The following is a 7,818-nucleotide window of genomic DNA, read 5'->3' as shown; positions in this document are numbered from 1 at the left end:
AGCAACATCTGAGACAAACAACAGGAAAAGTCCCAGAAAACGTATTGGGAGTGTCCTACCCCACAGCCCTATTGACTCTTTGGAGGTTGTGGCCATGCAAACCTCTGAGCTGCATCAGATGGTTGCCAATTGTTTTTAAATCACCCAGCCACGGAAATGTTTCTCTTTCCCCTTCCCTGCCTCCCCAAATGCAAAACTTCCTTCCACCACAACACTGGCCTGGATGGATAATATTTTATTCTGGATGAGTGACAGGTTTCAAAACCAATATCCTGTGCCTCTGTACAGTGAGGACTAACTTTATATTACAGGAAATAGGAGATTCCCAACTTCCCAGTGGAACATATAACACTCACTTCTAGCCGTGGGAGGTCCTGAGTGTTTAGAACTTGAAATCATAACATTATCATGTACAAAACATAGAGGTTTCTAAAATTACAGTAGTTATTTCCCCCCCTCTTCCTTTACGGGTTGTACTGTATAGTAGCCAAAAATGGCTGACATTACAGCTAGAACGATATGAAAAATAGTATCAATAAAAATAATTGAAAATATTTCTAAATTAGCTTTTCTGTAAAATGTGTGGCACATATTTGTGCAGTATTATAGACAGACAAAGAAAGATAAGGTGGGTGAGGTAATATAACCACCAGATAGCCATCAAACCAGCAGAGAAAACTAATGCCTTTGTAGTCCTCAAGCATGATGACTGTATTAACAAGGCCAACTGACAACTCTCTGACACCACCTACTATGAAGAACTCAAAGAAGACCCCATACCACAATTTACCCAGGAATTTAAGTTATCATCAAATCCTTCCTCAAACAACTCCAAGAGAAACTCTACTAACTCGTTTCCCATGAACCCACCCCAAGGACCTTCTACCTGCTTCCCAAGATACACAAACCAGGGAAACCAGGCAGACCAATTGTATCTAGCCATGCCACTCTTACTGAAGAACTTTCAAGAAAACTGACCTCCTCCACAAACTCTGCAATTTTAACAGCCTCCCTCAGAACATTGTCCTTGCCATCTTGGTTGTCACTTCCCTATACACCAATATCCCTCACACTGATAGCATAGCTGCCTGCCTCAAATATTGACAAGGCAATGGACAACCTTCAGATATCCAACCCAAACACATTGCCAAACTCATCTATTTTATTCTCACTATACCAATTTTACATTCAACAACATACAATTTATCCAAACCATGGGAACAGCCATGGGTACTAGGATGGCTCTCCAATATGCCAAACTCTTCAAGGGCAACCCCGAAGAAGAATTTCCTAACAACTGCATCATGAAACCAATGATATACCTGAGATATATTGACAATATTTTCATTCTCTGGACAGATGGCTTAAACTCCCTCACAGATTTCCACCACCCATCCCTTAAACTCTCTGGAACATTCCCACTAGCATCAACTTCCTTCAACAATAGAACCATACGGACAACCATATACAAGAAACCCATGGATCACCTCATATACCTTCATACCATCCCAAATACACCAAGAAATCTGTTATCTACAGCCAGAAACTAAGACACCACAGAATATGCTCCAAGGAAAGAGTCTCAAATATACACCTTAACATGCTTAAAACTGCCTTCACCAAACAAGGACATTTCACCAGAGGAGTAGATCACATCACGGAATGGGCCACCCAAATACCCCCAAGACAATCTGCTTCAATACAGAAATAAAACCCTCTCTGACATCACATCCCTAGTTGTCATCTATCACCCCACACCGGAACTCATATGGGGTATCAAATAACTACAACCCATACTTGATGGAGACCACATCCTGAAAGAAATATTTCCTGAACCCCCACATCTGGCCTTCAAACAACCCTCAAGCCTCTTCAAGCTCATCATCAGAAGCAAGCTCCCCACAGATTAGGACACATCAACGCAAAGCAGCACCAGACCCTGCCAGAACAGATACAAAACCTGCAGCTGTATCTCCACTACTACACTGATCAACACCCCTCACAACACGCTTTTCAAGATCCATAGATCCTACACATGCCTATCACAACATTTGGTGTACCTCATCCAGTGTACTAAATGCCCCAACAACAACTATATGAGTAAAACCAGACAATCACTATGGTCTGAAATGAACTCACACAGGAAAATGATAAAAGACAAAAACACCCTGTTACCTGTGGGTGAACACTTTTTATATACCAATCTCTCTATATCTGATCTATCAGTCCTCATCCTCAAAGGAAACCTGCAGAACACTTTCAAAAGATGAGCCTGGGAGCTTACATTCATAACTCAGCTAGACACTAAAAATCATGGACTGATCTGAGACACTGGATTATGGTTTATTACAACAATCTGTAACCCACTAACCCAGGGGTAGTCAATTCTTTTTTGTCAAGGTCCAAATTTCTTGGTCAAGGTATTGTCAAAGTCTGGACTCCAGAGAAAATAAAATAATAATAATAGTGATGATAAAATAATAATAAGTAAATACAAATTGTTGGGATCCATTCAAAAGCGTCTGGTGGTCTGTATTTGGCCCATGGTCCATCTACTGACTACCCTTACAATAACCCTTTCTTTCTGGCCTATAACTGCAGAGATGTTAAAAGGCCACTCTATCTTGAATGATCCCTTAAATATATGTCCTAAGTACTTATGCTAAACAATCTGTCCCACCTTGTATTGAAATGGGATGCTCAGAGTAACTTTACCAGACTTGAGGAAGAGCTCTGTGCGGCTTGAAAGCTTGTCTCTCTCCCAACAGAAATTGGTCCAATAAAATATATTTCCTCACCCATCTTGTCCCTTTAGTATTGTGGGATCAACACAGCTACACCTACACTGCATTGTATAAAAGTTTCATTTGCCTGTGTTTGGGATTGTCCTGTATAATTCACTTGAGACTTTACCACAGGAGCATTATATCCATCCTAAACACATGCTGATCAGACCTTTATACCGCACCAGAAAATATTCTCTCTATACATAGACACAAACATACACTAGACACAAATATCTAGATCTACTTGAAAATATCAATATACATTTATTTTCATGGATCAGTAAAGTTTTCAAATGTTAGAGTCTGCCTGAGTGACTGTCCACCATTCCCTCTCCTGCTTCCAGTCAGGAGTGGATAGCTAGGCAGCAGCAGTTCACTGGCAAATACTCAGCATTTCCTCAAATTACCAGCATGTGTGAAGGTGAATCTAATATTTAGCATTATGCTCAGAACCCAGTGGCATTGCTGAGCTGGTTCAAAAGACTATTTGCATCACCGCCTTCCCCCTCAACCACCAGCAACGAGCACCCAGCAGCAGACATTGGACTGCCACTTTTGAAAAGTCTATTACCTAGTAATATACTCTGTTAGCAGTGGCCAATAACCATGATCCATGAAATTTACATATAAAGAACGCAGAACACACCTTTGTAAGTGAAAGTGATGCTTCAGGATGGAATGGAACCTGGGACCTCTGGATCTAAACATGGGGTTCTCTACCGCCTGATCTGAAAATCCCAGCTTTATTAGCTCAAAGGCTGTATACAGGCAGATTCATGAACCTCTGTGTTGTCCAGATGGCCACCCAAGTGAATGTATAGGAAGGTGCATTATATGTTTAGCAGATAAAAAAATCCAGATTTGACTTAAGCAAAATAAAAATAGAAATGTTTTAAACAATAAATAATTCGCATTAGTAAAAGATGCTGTGGAAGGAATACAGAACTCAGTCCAAGTTACTAGGACTACTTGATATTTTTAGCTCAGCAAATAGACATGCTTAGCCACACCGAATCTGATGGCAATTTTACACCACCTTCCACGCTCACAGTATTATTTCTGCCTTATGCTTAGTTTCCCCAAACCTTTCGCTCAAATTCTTTCTTTCCCCTGCAAACAATATTTACCAATTTCTTTATAAGTTTTGTCAATTAACAGCCTGTGTACGTTGCAAACAGAATGTGGCTTTGATTCTCCTTACATTCGATTAGCACATGTACAGCAGCTATTCATATTCTGTTCTGGTTGGGAGCAAGCCAGTTTGTGAAAGTTCAGCATGTGCCTGCTTCTCCTTTCTTTGCTGTAAGGGCTTTCATATGCCTCCCTTCCTGTTAGTGTTCTTAAAGGAACCCTTTATTCCACCCTTATTGAACGGGCCTTTCCTATGTTTAAGCTGAAATTGTAGATTGCACCCTTGATTTGGGTGAAATCTACAGCTGGATTTGTAGAGGGTCTGCTCAAGGCCACCTGTTCCATCTGAGCCCTGTGGTGAGCCTGGGTGGTAGGTATATTACTTGGCTGCAGACTAGGTCCTTCACGCCCCCTACATAGATGGAGGGTTCCATGTTACCTCAGAATAGATCAGTGTAGAAGGGATAATGTGGGTCAGAGTCGAATGGGACCACAGGATCTGCATGTACATGAAACAAGCAGACCAAAACACTCTCACAGGGAGTGCAAATGGACAGTGACTAGTGCACAGACTGGAAGAATGGTTGTAGCCAAGTTACTATTGAGTTACTCCCAGCCAAGCAGGATTTAGTCCTGCAGTAAGAGCTGATATACCTACTGCTTGGTACCCTGTTTGCAATGGTTTATTAAGGTCTTGTTTACTGAAAACCTGTCTGGGAAATCCTATTAAGATCAGCCCCTAATCTAATAGCAGTGGTCTTTAAAATACTGTTGTCAGTGCTAAGTAATTAAATAGATTTGTACGAAGTGTAATTATTTGGCTTTTTTCCTGGAGAGCTAAATCAAATCAAGGAAAAATATATTATGTTTCTAAAGTGCATTTACAAACAAACAATCTAAAACTGGAAGGAATTTGTCACCGAATGTTCCATAAAAACAGGCACGTCTCCAGCTGGTCTAATCCTTCATTACATCATATTTTTTTGCAGGCCATTTTTTTATTTCTTCTTTCTAAAACAACTTTTCTAGTTCCCTTCAATCTTGTAGGAGGCAGCCAGATGCAGTGCACAGAGTAGCTGTCCTAGAGTCAAGACAGCCAAATTCTTTTCTTGCTCCTACCATTGATTCACTCTATCACTATGGTCAAGTCACTTAAAGACAAATTTTCCAAAGTAGCCCCTAATTCTGAGTCCTTTTTTTGGGTGCCCAACTTGAAACACCTAAGGGTTGATTTTCAGAGGTACTTGCACATTCAGCTCCCTATTTTGAGGGCTTGAGTGGGACTTACGTGGTACAGACCCTCTCCACAGGGGGTGAATTTCACACTCTATGTGTCCCACTTCAAGATATCCCTAAAAGGCCATATTCTAAATAGTGATGGATCCTAACTGGAATCCCAGATCTAGAGCTGCTGAATAATGAAAAAAATATTCAGAATATTTTTTGAAAATAAATATCATAAATGTCATCAGAAATTATTTCACAGCCATTATTCAACCAGCTCTACCCATATTTGAAATCATTCCCTCCGCTGCCTCTTCTGCCTTCCTCCCCATGAGCCTTCCCAGCCTTTGGGGAAGTTCAGCCAGACCCAGATACGAGTTTTATACATTTGGTCTGCTTCTATAAGAAACTGGAACCAGGATCCGAAATCTGAACTTGTGGAAAGTTCAGACCCAATCTTGACATCTCAAGTCTCTCTCTCTTAATACATAGAAAACTCCATGTACTAGAGATTAGTTTGCTTTTAATAATCTCTAGATTCATGTGCATCTTTGTACCATACATATAATGCTCTCCATTCATGTAATTGCTAATATTTTCTACAAGGGGTCGACAACCTTTCAGAAGTGGTGTGCTAAGTCTTCATTTATTCACTCTAATTTAAGGTTTCGCGTGCCAGTAATACATTTTAACTTTTTTAGAAGATCTCTTTCTATAAGTCTCAGAGTCGCCGCCGTGTTAGTCTGTATCCCCAAAAAGAACAGGAGTATTTGTGGCACCTTAGAGACTAACACATTTATTTGAGCACAAGCTTTCATGGGCTACAGCATCCGATAAAGTGTTCTGTAGCCCATGAAAGCTTATGCTCAAACAAATTCGTTAGTCTCTAAGGCCTGGTCTACACTAGGAGTTTATGTCGAATTTAGCAGCGTTAATTCGATTTAACCGTGCAACCGTCCACACCAGGAAGCTAATTAGTTCGACCTAGAGGGCTCTTTAGTTCGAATTCGGTACTCCACCCCAACGAGGGAAGTAGCGCTAAATTCGACATGGCTATGTCGAGTTAGCCTATGTGTGGATGGAAATCGACCTTAGTAGCTCCGGGAGCTATCCCACAGTGCACCACTATGTTGACACTCTGGACAGCAGTCCGAGCTCAGATGTTCTGATCAGCCATACAGGAAAAGCCCCGGGAAAATTTGAATTCCTTTTCCTGTCTGGCCAGTTTGAATCTCAATTCCTGGTTGAACATCGGGGCGAGCTCAGCAGCAGCGGCAACGATGCAGAGCTCTCCAGCAGAGGGGTCCATGCAATCTCAGAGTAGAAAGAGGGCCCCAGCATGGACTGACCGGGAAGTCTTGGATCTGATCGCTGTGTGGGGCGATGAGTCTGTGCTTTCGGAGCTGCGCTCCAAAAAACGGAATGCAAAGACCTACGAGAAGGTCTCCAAAGCCATGGCACTCAGAGGATACAGCCAGGATGCAACGCAGTGCCGCGTGAAAATCAAGGACCTGAGACAAGGCTACCAAAAAATCAAAGCGGCAAACGGACGCTCCGGAGCCCAGCCCCAGACATGCCGCTTCTACGAGGCACTGCATGCCATTCTCGGTGGGTCTGCCACCACTGCCCCACCAGTGACCGTGGACTCTGAGGATGGGATAGTGTCGACGGGCAGTTTCTCGGCGATGTTCGCGGATGGGGAAGATGAGGAAGGGTTTGTGGAGGACGAGGCAGGCGACAGCGCTTACACTACTGATTTCCCCGACAGCCAGGATCTCTTCATCAGCCTCACAGAGATCCCCTACCAACCCTCCCCGGCCGTTAACCCGGACTCTGAATCAGGGGAAGGATCAGTCGGTAAGTGCTATAAACATGTAAACATTTATTTTTTAAAAAACAGGAATAAAAACTATATGAAAAGAAGGTCAATACATATAGGGATAGAACAGAAATCCTCTTGGGAGAGTTCCATGAAGCTCTCGTAGAGGTACTCGAAAAGCCCCCGCAGGAGGTTCCTGGGGAGAGGTGCCTTATTGGGTGCTCCGTGGAAGCGCACACTTCCGCGCCAGGCCATCCTCAGGTACAGTGGGAGCATTGCCTCCACGAGCATGGCAACATAGGGCCCTGGTCTGTGCAGGGTTTCATGCAGCATGCGCTCTCTGTCTCTCTTAGTGACCCGCCTCAGGGTGATCTCGCTCGGCGACTGCTGCATCTAATTAGGGGAATTACTGTAATGTTACTATTGTGAATGCTTGACTTTTCCTTTGCATAACAATGACCATCGTTTAACAGCCACGTGGTGGAGGCTGCAGAGGGAAAGCATACAGGGATCTTTCCCGGGGACAGCCGCGAGGGGGTGGAACAGGGTCAGACTTTATGCTTTCCAGATTGCCTGCAGCAGGAGGGCACTGCTATCCATTAACTGTTAAGCAGCCTAAAGTTTACGGCTTACCAGGCCTGGCTGCTACACGGATTCTGCTGTCCTGCCCCGCTTGTCCGATCTCCTGTGCAAGACCCCAGGCAATGAAAGTGAATGCCGAAAATTCGAACTTGTCCTGAGAGCACATGAGATAGGTGCCCTGTATGGTCTTGTTCACAGAAACAGACTAGACTGTGTTCAGTGTTCGCAAACATGTATCTTTGGAAGGAAATCACTTCCTTTTTCCCATCACACAGC

This window comes from Mauremys reevesii, linkage group 6 (assembly GCF_016161935.1).
Source record: "Mauremys reevesii isolate NIE-2019 linkage group 6, ASM1616193v1, whole genome shotgun sequence".
Lineage (NCBI taxonomy): Eukaryota > Metazoa > Chordata > Testudines > Geoemydidae > Mauremys > Mauremys reevesii.
Note: the sequence above shows the minus strand (reverse complement) of the source record.